Source organism: Lontra canadensis, unplaced genomic scaffold (genome assembly GCF_010015895.1).
Source record: "Lontra canadensis isolate GAN:19392208 unplaced genomic scaffold, GSC_riverotter_1.0 scaffold144, whole genome shotgun sequence".
Classification (NCBI taxonomy): domain Eukaryota; kingdom Metazoa; phylum Chordata; class Mammalia; order Carnivora; family Mustelidae; genus Lontra; species Lontra canadensis.
In genome coordinates, this window is record NW_022631138.1 from 1137698 (window position 1) to 1149809 (window position 12112).

The 12112-nt window shown below is 43.4% G+C and overlaps 1 protein-coding gene across 5 annotated transcripts in view; it reads left to right on the top strand.

Annotated features, from left to right (window-relative positions):
• Window positions 1–12112, top strand: part of ACOXL (acyl-CoA oxidase like) — a 326290-nt gene that overhangs the window by 80288 nt on the left and 233890 nt on the right. The window lies entirely within an intron of this gene.

Genomic DNA, 12112 nt, shown 5'->3' on the forward strand with positions numbered 1-12112 from the left:
AACTGAAAGAGCTTTTAGGATGAATGGGAGTTTTCCAAAGTGAATGAGGAGAGAAGAGCTTTGAGGGAGATGGGATGGGATATGAAAAAAAAAATGAAACAGTACATTGTGTTTGGGAGTCTGGGGCGATTTGACATCCTGGGTAGGAATGAAAGAGATGGAATGGTTGAAAAAGGGGCAAAGAGGCAGGGGAGGTAACCTTAGGGTCTTGGCTTTAGCGCATGGCCACTGGGAGTCCCACCCGGGTCTTCCACAAGATTCAGTGGTGTGATCAGCTCTGATTTTTCATCCAAAGAAAGGCAACCCCTTAAAAAGCTCTTTCTGTACTTCCTGTGAGGCATAGTGACATTCTCAAGGAGGTGGCAATGGGGCTAATAGGAAGGGGCAGGGCTTAGAGCAACTTATCTGGAGAGGGTTTTTGTTTTGTTTTGTTCTGTTTTTTAATCTAGAGATATTGACTGGGGCGAAGGAGTGGTTGGATGGGTAAACTGAGGATGAGAGGGAGTCACATGTTTTACTTTTTTATGTGGTTATAACCTCAATGTTGAAATGCTTATTGCTTATGTTCTGACTTTTTTCTATTACATCCTGAGCTTGTATTCCTTGTTGCTAAATGTTTTTCTTAATTGTAAGTTTTAGTGACAGCAAAATATTGAATTAAATTATTGTATTGACTTAATTATTCTTGTAGTTGTTGATAATATTTACATTATTTCAATTTTTTTTTTTACCTTTGTATATGGAACTTTAGTGTTCATCCTTGGATTTTCTCTGTTACAGTATTTCATTAGGGACAATCTGAAGGTATTACGTGTCATGACTCCTTGATACATTTTGTGAAGTTGTTTTCCAAATGGGCTCAGCCAACAGGTGTGAATGTGCTCCTTCCATTCTGGCCTGTGTTATTACCAGACTGTTTTTTTCTAGATCTAATTCCTGTAACTATCAATAATGACGAGCAGATACTGAATGCTCATCTTGTGCTAACACTGTAGAGTGCTTTGAGTGCATTATCTGATACAGTCTTGTCAACAAGGCTGGGAGTGAGTAACAATTGATACCCTCAGGTTAGAGCAAGGAAACTGAGGCACAGAGAAATTGAGTCATTTGCCCAAGGTCGTATGGTTCAGAAATGCCAGAGCTGTGCTTGGAATACAGATAGGGTCTTTGGGGGAGACCTTACCATGGGTAATCACCAACTTGTACTGTCTCACTGTTTAAGTTTCTATTTGGGAGGTTTCTTTTTGGGGGGTTTCTATATGTTTGGTGTTTGTTACCTTATTTAGTGACTTTCCCTTTAATGTCCATCAGAGTTTTTTACTTACTAAGCTCTTCACACTCCACCTCCATCCCAATTTGGAGTGCTAGTGCATTACAGTAGCACCCAGTTCAAGTGGTGGATTTGTGTTTTGGGGTCTTTGTTGGGTCAAGGTGGCAGTTATCACTGGTCTCACACTTCACTGATAGCTATGGGATGTGCTGGTCTCCCCCTAGCCGTGTCACTTGGACCTGGTTACTCCTTGGGAAGTTTTTTCCTTCTTTTCAGAGGAAGAGAAGACACCCTGGAGAATTGTCCTGGAAATACTGAGAATGTTTCTTCTGTCTCCTGGTGAGGCAATGATAGGTCATAGCACTGTCTATAAACTACCGAAGGTGTTTTTGCTCTTGTGTCTTCTGCTCCGTTTCTTCTCTATGACCAAATGATCACACTTCAGCAGGGCTCTCTTTGTCTGGTTGTGTCCTTCCGTGAACCTGGTCTGAGGCAGAGGAAGAAGAAGAAAGATGTCTTTATCCCACTCTACTTGGTGTGTGTGTGTGCAGGAACATTAGTCATTGCTTCTCTCACATCCATCATTTTAGACAAATTCACTGTTCTGACATCAAAGTCTGAAGTTACCATCTTTAGATTATACTGACCTAAAAATTGAAATCATGATGTGGAACCCTTGTGAGAATTTGTTTGGGTTGGGGGTGACAGGCTTATTTCTAAGACATTATAGCCTTGTTCTTTTACCTACTTCCTTCCTTCCTTTCTCTCTTTCTCTCTCTCTCTCTCGCTCTCACTCTTTCTTTTAGAGATGGGGAGAGTAGGGAAGGGGCAGAGAGAGAATCTCAAGCAGACTCCATGTCCAGCGTGGACCCAGATGCAGGGCTCAATCTCACAACCCTGAGATCATGACCTGAGCCAAAATCAAGAATTGGATGCTTAACAGAATGATCCACCAGGCACCCCTCTTTTACCTCCTTTCCTGAGTCTTTGTTTTGAATTTTTGTCCTTTTTATCCAGTGTGAATATATCTCTCTGCCAAGGCATTCATGTTTTAGGCTGACAAAGACAGCATCTTAAGATTAAAATTGCATTTCGGTATGCAGAAATGTACGTGGTTCATAGTATTTTGCAATGTGATTTTTTCCCCATGTTTTTTCATTATTAGATATTTTTTGAAACTCACCATTCACTACCAGCTTATGTTAAAACATTCAAATTACACACTAAACAAGGGTATAAAAGAGTGAAGGTCCTTTTCTACCCCATCCTTTCCCACCCAATAATTTGGTAGTCTTCCAGACTTCTTTCCCTATAATTATATAAATAATCACCTAATATCAAATATCGCCTCAACACTTATATACATCTACATTGTGTCTGTAGCAGGTTTGTTTTTGTTTTGTCTTTCTGCTTAAAAATTGTTGTATTCCTTTTTGCAGTGAATCTACTATTCTTTTTAACAGCTGTACTCATGTTTTGTGGAAAGCCTCATCTTAACCTATATTCTGTGTACTTGTACAGAGGACTTATTTTTTTTTTCCACTTTATTTTGTGTATTTTTTTTTTTTTTGTAAAAACAAGACAGAGGAGAAGGTACGGTGTAGTTAAAGGAAGAGAAGTATTTTTAAAGGAGTATTTGGCAAAATTCAACACCCATTCATGATAAAAACTCTCAGAAAAATAAGACTAGAAGGAACTTCTTCAACTTGATAAAAATCATCTAAAAAAGAAACTGTCACTACCATTATACTTAATGTCCAAAACTAAATGCTTTCCCCATAAACTTGGGAACAAGGCAAGGATGTCTGCTTTCACTACAAAGGGAGAAAAAGGTGTATAGATAAGAATGGAAGAAGTAAAACTGACTCTATTTGCAGATGACATGATGGTCTGCATAGAAAGACCAGGGAGCCTATTAAACACACACACACACACACACACACACACACACACACACACACACAATGCCTGGAACTACATAGAAAGACCAGGGAGTCTATTAAACACACACACACACACACACACACACACACCATACACACAACACAATGCCTGGAACTACATAGAAAGACCAGGGAGTCTATTAAACACACACACACACACACACACACACACACACACACAATGAATGCCTGCAACTAATAAATGAATTTAACAGTGTTGTAGGATACAAGATAAACGTATAAAAATCTATTGCATTTCTATATATTAACAATAAATATGTGAACATTGAAAAAAATACCATTTATAATTGCTTTTAAAAAAAGAAATGCTTAGGAATAAATCTAACAAAATATATGTAGAAACTATATGGCATTTATCTTACAGATGTGAAAACTTACATTCATGCAAATGTCTATAGCAGCTTTATTTATAATAGCCCCCAAATGCAAATAACCCATATGTCCTTCAATAGATTCATAGACTGTGGTATATCCATACCGTGGAATAACACTCAACAATCAAAAGCAGTGAGCTATTGGCACATGTACCCACCTGGATGAACCTTCATGGAATTATGCTGAATGAAAATATCTAATCCCAAAGACTTACATACTGTATGATTCCATTCTTGAAATGACAGATTACAGGAATGGAGAACAGATTGACGATTGCCAGGGGCTAAACAGTGAGGGATAGTGGGAGTGAAGTGGGCGCATTTATAAGGGCAAGATAAGAGATCATTATGGCGACAGGAATGTTCTGTAACTGGACTGTATTGATGACAATATACATATTGTGATATTGTAGTGTAGTTGTGTGAGGTGTTACCATTGGAGAAAACGGGATACATGGGACCTCTCTATACTATTTCTTTATATAATTTCTAATAGCTTCATGGGACTCTACAATTACACTAAAAAGTTTAATTTAAAAACTATATTGTTTCTTCAATAATGGATCTACCATACTGTTTTTAATAGCTGCTGACATATTTCATGGAATGCCTTATTTTAGACTATATCCTATAAGCCCAGGCAGAGGGATTTCTGTTTGTCTGTTTATGTGTTTTGTGTAACTTTTTTTTTCTCTAAGATTAGAGGAGAAAGTAGGTAAAAACTAGAAGGAGGAAAGTGGGGGTGAGAGTGGGTCCGTAAGTTGTGGAGGGGGTCTCTAAGCTGTTGTGACAGGCTGTGGACAGCCTTTCATTTTCTTGTATTAAACAACCCCAAATCCACCTTAGAAGTGTCCTCAGGGGCGCCTGGGTGGCTCAGTGGGTTAAAGCCTCTGCCTTCAGCTCAGGTCATGATCCCAGGGTCCTGGGATTGAGCCCCGAATCAAGCCCCGCATCGGGCTCTCTGCTCAGCAGGGAGCCTGCTTCCCTTCCTCTCTCTGCCTGCCTCTCTGCCTACTTGTGGTCTCTGTCTGTCAAATAAATAAATAAAATCTTGAAAAAAAAAAAAAAGAAGTGTCCTCAAATATTTTTGTTATTGTCTGCATTTCAGGGTGTCACCTATTTTTTTCCCTTTTGTACATTTCCTTTTCTTCTCTTCAGCCTCCTCCTCCTTTCCTGGCTGACTCTTTGACTTAGTAATCAAGTTTTCACTTAAGTAGTATTTGCCACTGAAAGTTCCAGAGGTTTCTGGGTTACGTATTCTGTGATGTAGGCTGCACCCAGAATCCAAGTTCATTGTCATGCTGATTTCTTTTACACTGAAGTTAGGCTTTCTAGGACAAGAGGGTGTGGCTTATGATATTATCGAATACCCAACTGTTCCTATCAAGAGAAGCAAAGAAACCAAAATCCACAATTATTTTGTTTGAAACCTAAAACCTAAGAAATGCATTTGTGAACAAACTGTAAGCATCAGAGGAACTACCTGGGGTGAATTCAGTAGTTCATGAAGCTGGTTGTTTGGCAGCCCTGTTTGTCCAGCTCTGGGTACGAGGCACACAAAGAGGAGTGAGGCTCTGCTGCGCACTCACGGTGCTGTGACATAGACCATGGCCACTTGATGACAACGACAAAGACAACAGCCAGCCTCCTGAAGCCCTTACCATTGCCAGACCCTGACAGCCTTCTCCCCTGTGTCTGCTGGGAACTACAGTTACAGTCACCTCTGCAGAGGACAGCACTGAGGCAGAGAGCAGGGGACTCCTCCACCTGCCAGAGCCCCACAGCTCAGGGGGCTCAGTCCCTGGAAAATGCCGAGCAGAACGGGTCCACAGTGCTCTGTGGGGCAGCAAATCAAGGTTGACAAATGTTTTCATTTTGGGTGAACTGGGGGCGGACGCAAGTCCTTGTGAAAACCTGTCTACTTGTTTTTTAAGCAAGAGGTTTAGTCCAAAAAGCTAGTGTCTGGCTCGGGTTCTTGGGGACAGCAGGGAGGAACAGCAACATCATTGGTCTTACCTTTTTAGTCATTTGGGGCTTAGAGTCTTAAAAACAACCTGTTTTCTTAGGTTGGTTAAACAACCACTGCCTACATTTCAATATTCGTTCGATGTTAATTTCCATTGATTTAGCAACTTATCTTTTACAACAGGTTTTGAAAGTTTCAGATCTGAATTGCTAGGTTTCTGACAAATCTGAGAAGATCCTACGCATTATTCATATCCCTTGCTTTTCCTAAATGTTAGTGTGTCTTCTTGATTTTTTGAGGTTGGTTTTTTCTTTTTTAATTTTAAGGCACCCATGAAGGATAACCTCACAAAATAAACTTGGTAATGAAAAATATGTTGCTGCATTTCTTCCTCCTGCCTTTCTTGCCATTCTCGCCCTCTTTGGAGAGAAATGGCGAAGGAAGGGGAGGGCCGCAGCCTTTTGAGGCTCATTCTTGGCCACCAGGAAGCTGGCCGTGTCTTTGCAGGTCAACAGCAAACAGTGGGTCTCAGCAGGGTGCACACACCTCTCCGTGATGAGTGGGTGATCACCCAGGAGTACCAGGAGGCCTCATTTCCCAAAATACAACCTCAGCCCAGCCCATGAGCCTGCCTGAACTCGCAGTAATGGCAATCCCTGAAGTTGAGTGCAGGACACTGAAAGGACATGCTGAGAATGTAAAGTGAAAATAGCTTTACTATGTGCTGGAACATCATCACCATCATAGCAGGTAATAAGAGTCATCTATGCCAAGCATATTGCTATGTTCTTTCCATATATCATCTCATTCAGTGCTTCTAACCCCTACCCCTGGAGAAATGGCTAAACCACCCCCAGAGTTTCTTTCTTTCTTTTTTTTTTTTTTAAGATTTTATTTATTTGACAGGCAGAGATCACAAGTAGGCAGAGAGGCAGGCAGAGAGAGAGGAGGAAGCAGGCTCCCTGCTGAGCAGAGAGCCTGATGCGGGACTCAATCCCAGGACCCTGGGATCATGACCTGAGCCGAAGGCAGAGGCTTTAACCCAATGAGCCACCCAGGCGCCCCACCCCAGAGTTTCTGATTCAGTAGAATAAGGGCTGAAGAATCTGCATTTCTCACAAGTTTTGGGGAGACGAGAATCCCCGCTGGTCCTCATCTCTGAAGTCTAAGTGAATCTGTCTAAAACAATGCCATTTTACCTCGAAGAAAAGTCAGGGAACTTGACCAAAAGCTCATTGTCACTGACCATAAGCATCTGCTCAGCGCAGGTAGTTTTTCAGAGAAGGTAGCAAGTGCCTAAAAAAGCCCTAGAGAGATGACAAAGTTAAAGACTAGTGAGTTGTGGCCTGTGTCCCACAGGCATGGGAGGCCAGAAGGATCTAGGGTGATGCCTGTGGAAAGAGCAGTCCTGGAGGGTGCTTGTGTGGGGAGCAAGGGGTTCCTGGTTATTACTGGGAGAGAACAGTGCGGAAAGAGCCAGGGAAGGGGTTAAGGAACCATTGGGTGGATTACTTTCTCCCTGTGCTGGCTTCCTGGTGTCAGCACACTGTGGCTCCGTTTGGGTGAGATTCTGTCCACACTCATGCTTCTTCTCCCCTTCAGGCTCCTTTTCCGTATTTCCCATAAAAGGGGAAGGAATAGTTGAAAACTGCAGGAGGGATATAAGCAACAAGCTTTTCTTTTTGAGTTTATTTTGTGATGGACCCTTTGGACCCATGAAACTTGAGGTAAACTAAAGAAAAAGCTTCACATAATTATAGGAAAAGGAAAGAAGACTCATGAATAACATGAAAGTTCTTTCGAGATTTGTCACGAGCTAATTAATTCAGATTTGTAGATCAAAGAATGCAAGGAGAGGCTTGGTAGTATGGAAGGGTGAAAAGTGAGGTTGCAGACTGATGGCTCCCCGGCCAAACCCCACTGATATGTTTTGTTTGGCTTGCATTATTTGAAAAATACTCAAATCTGTTTAAAACGTGGGAGTTTTTGTAATAAAGCCCTTGGTTTCCAGATTTTCTTGAGGAATAGGGAGTGCTAGCATCAGGTTGTGTTTGGTAGCTGACCCTGTGAAAGGGCATGGCTCTTGGTCATAGCCCCTGCCAGCACATCACCCTAGTCTAGAGGCTTCCGGACCCAGACTTGGAGTATCACCACTCACCAGCGGGGCCACTTTGGGGCTAGCATTTAATGGGCTCTTCCTCTCACCAGCCCCCAGCTCCCCTGTGAGTGTGACAGCACGTCATAAACACGCAGCACAGTGGACCTGTAAGGAGGGGGTTCCCAACAACGCAGGCACCCCTGGTTAAGTGGGCATTAGAAAGAGATGCTTAGTGACAGCCTGTGGACAGGGAAGAGAGCCCATGTAAGGGAAGTGTCCTAAGACAGTGTCACCCATTTTTCCTTAAAAACTTTTTTTTTAAAGATGTTTTAAAAATGTGTTTTCTAAAATTATTATGATTATTTTACAAGGTCTGTGCAGTCTTAGTGGTGCTTTATAGGGCGTATCTGGCTACAGCTGGTGCACTTTGGGGGGTTTTATGGCAAATTATTCTCGGATTACTCTTTAATGCAGCAAGGTCTGCCTGTTGTCTGAGCTCCCTGGGTCATATAGAAAACTCTCAGACTTGATACAAAACAGCTGCCTCAGTCAGCTGTTCCAAAAAAGGAGCATTTTTAGACCAAAGCAGCAGGAAAAAAGGTTTTTGTAGCTGGTGGAGATTTTGAAAAATGTTCAATTATTCTTTCCTTGCCATTAAAATGTGATTTAATTTTGTTATTAACAAATTGTGTAAATCTAAAAAAAAAGACTCTGAATGGGAGTTTGTGGAGTGCATTCTGGCAAGACTTACAGTATGTCCCGGGGGGTTGTTCTCCAGGGAGGGCAGCCGCACAAAACTCCAGCTGACCTCCATGTCCCCGGGCCTCAGCCCTGGCTGGGCTGGGGTCAGGGGGCCAACCCTTTGGCCTCCCTCCTCCCATTCCTCTGGGTTCCTGCTGAGACCAGCAACAAAAGGGTCAATTGTCTGAGGCCTCCCTTTGTCTTGGGGGGCTCTGGGGGCCTCTCTGAATGCTGAAGCTTCTCTGTGCATGTGGGTCAGTGCATGTGTGCACATCTGTATGAGTGTGTGTGCGCATATGTGCTGGTGCCTGCGTGTGTCTGCATCTGAGTACTGTGTGAGCATGTGCATGGACTGAGCACATATGAACACATGCTTGTTGGGACGCGTGCACACGCAAGTGGTGTACATGTGCGTGTACGCGTGAGTGTGGGTATGCATGCGTGCAAACGTATGTGTGCACACATGGGTGAGTTGGGTCTCAGGGCACACAATGTGTGTGCATCTGTGTGCCCACGCATGTGTAGTGGTTATAAATTGTGCACAGGCGCATGGTTGCACGCACGTCTGTGCTGACACAGGCAGGAGCAAGACTGGTTCAAAGCATTTCCGGGTTGCTGGGGCTTCTTAGCACGCCGAGTGCTCAGAGGGGCCTGACTAGCTAGGTTCCTAATGCCAGGGCAGAAGGTTATCTCTGGCCCATCTCTCAGCAGATTACACAGTGGCCTTTGTCTTTTATCTACTATGGTCCAGAAACCTCAGAGATTTTCTACCGCCCCTGCCTTCTCTGGGGTCAGATAATATGCAGAGGAGGCAGAAGAGACATAGTCTCCTTACGCATGTTCCAACTTGGGATTTCAGGGCAAAGCCCATGAGGGCTCTTCTCCACCTTTCAGGGGTCTTGTCAGGGCTGCCAAACTGGATCCGGGGCGTTCTGTGTGGAGTTTAAGTCCAGTTTCCAGCATGACAGTGCGGTGCCCTGTTCCCATCCACCACGTGAGTCAGGTCTCACGTAGCTCCAGGCCCTTTGCCTGGGTTCGAATCATCTAGTTCCCTAGCATGTCATTACCCGGCCTGTTCATACAGAGGCCCCTGGAATGCAGCGGCGGGTCTGTGTGATTCCCTGGTTTGCGCTTTCTTCCTTCACAGAGATGTCCTTTTTAAAATGACAACAAAACATACTTGGTTCAGAAGCCAGGAAAAGACAAATGCGAGGGCTTCATTGAAATTCATCTCTGTGAAGGATTCATACCAAGCCTCTTTTAACCAGCACAGCTACACTGAAAGACTTCCTCTGCTTTTTTCTTATTTTTGGCCCTCCCACACCCATTTTCTCTCCCTCCTCCAGCAAAGGCGCATCTTTCAACTGCAGAAAAGCCACCAGTTTAGCAGTACTTGAAAGCTTATCAAAATATTCGGTTGGTGGGGCGCCTGGGTGGCTCAGTGGGTTAAAGCCTCTGCCTTCGGCTCGGGTCATGATCCCAGGGTCCTGGGATGGAGCCCCGCGTCGGGCTCTCTGCTCAGCGGGGAGCCTGCTTCCTCTTCTCTCTCTCTCTCTCTGCCTGCCTCTCTGCCTACTTGTGATCTCTATCTGTCAAATAAATAAATAAAATCTTTAAAAAAAAATATTCGGTTGGTAAAATTATCTTGTAATTAGCCTCAGTGGAAGCCAGAACTTTTTAACTCCAGGAAATGTAAAGTTACATGGCATGTGAAATCATAAATTGCTCATCCTGACCTTTTGGCTACAGTTTCTGTTTTTATTTCCTTCCCTAAGTAATTTCCTCCTTGTTCTTTAAATTCTTGATTGTCCCTGAGGCATCTTCCTTTTCCGTTTGCTTAAATCTCAAAAAAAAAAAAAAAAAAAAGTACCCCTGGTTCAGCTGACAGATAATTGAGTACATTCAGGTGAGTGTGGTATGAAATCACCTTGATGTCATAGATTTAATGCCTCCACTTCTAGAGAATCTTTTGGTAAAATTCAAGCCTGTCCCCCCTGAGTCCTGTCAGTTCTGCATTTGGGGTGTGCATGGTGGTAATACCCAGCCGAACTATTCTGGAACTGAGCTGTTCAGGTAATAGCTGGGGGATTCTGCAGTGTGTCAAGCTGGACTGAAGTGTTACACTTTCTTCTTTCCTTCTTCCTTCCTTCCTTCCTTTCTTCCTTCCTTCCTTCCTTCCTTCCTTCCTTCCTTCTTTTCTTTCTTAAGATTTTATTTATTTATTTGACAGACAGGGATCACAAGTAGGCAGAGGGGCAGGCAGAGAGAAGGGGGGAAGCAGGGTCCCTGCTGAGCAGAGAGCCCGATGTGGGGCTCGATCCCAGGACCCTGGGATCATGACCTGAGCTGAAGGCAGAGGCTTCACCCACTGAGCCACCCAGGCACCCCGGAATTTCTTTATTTTTTTAAAATCAATTAAAATATAGTTGACATATAGTATATTCATCCCAATGACTTTACTTCTCTTAACTCTCCCTCTCCTTGCTTCTTCATCACCCCTTCCACCCTTCCACTGCCCAGGGACCCTTGTGTCATCCAGGGTCCAGGACAACCCCATGGAAGTGACCAACCCCACCCCCACCCCTACCCCACTGCCATTGGGGCCAACATCAGGGGAACTGCTAGTGATGTGAAGGTTCAACTTAGGTAGACTTTGAACCAGATGATGCTTGGATTTTTAACGGCTGTGAGTTCCTTAAACTATCAGGGCCTTAGATCAGCCACAAGTGGGTTGATGAGAGTTATATAGGCATGGTTGAAGCTGATCATCATTTTTACAAGACAAGATACTTTCTCAGTTCTAAGAACTAACTTAAAAATTAAATTTTGGAAAATGAAGGGCTGCCTGGGTGGCTCAGTGTGTCAAGCATCCAACTCTTGATTTCAGCTCAGGTCATGATCTTGGGGTTGTGGGATTGAGCCCTGCATTGGACTCTGTGCTTAGCAGGGTGTCTGCTTGGGATTCTCTCTCTCCCTCTCCCTGTTCTTCTCCCCCACTCCCCACTGGCTTATGCTCACTCTCTGTCTCTATCTGTCTCTCCTTTTTTTAATTAAATTAATTTTTTTCAGTGTTCCAAGATTCAGTGTTTATGCACTACACTCAGTGCTCCATCTCTCTCTCTCTCTTAAAAGAAGTAAATAAAATCTTTTAAAAATTTTTTGGAAAATGAAAACATTTTCATAAATGAGGTATTGCCCAAATATAGTTGTAGTAGTGGTAGTTATTATTCATGGAATTTTTCCTTTCTATAGGCAGTATACACACATGTGTGTGCACACACAGGTATAAACACAAAAACAGAAAAATTGCTTAATCCTTACATGAGAAAATATTTTCCTGTTATATAGTTGTAAACACTGAAGCTCTGAGAATCTAAATATTGATATCCATATGGTTAGCAGTTGAACTCTTGTGGCCTGGCTCTTCCAGAATCGGCTATGACCTTGCACGAACTAGCTGAGGTCCGTGTCATATGATTTGATCCCAGCTTATGCTTGAGAGGTTTCCATGCCACCCCCACAGAGTAAAAAGGAAATCAAGGTGTCACCATGGTCTCCACTTGTCACTGTGTCCAGTGATGGTATACACTTTCTCTTGATGTCGCACATGCACTGAAGGCTCAATCTCTTTGCTGTCCTCAGAAGCGCAATATGTTGGCCTTGAGCTCATGGAATCAGTGTGAAGGCTGCGCAGATCCC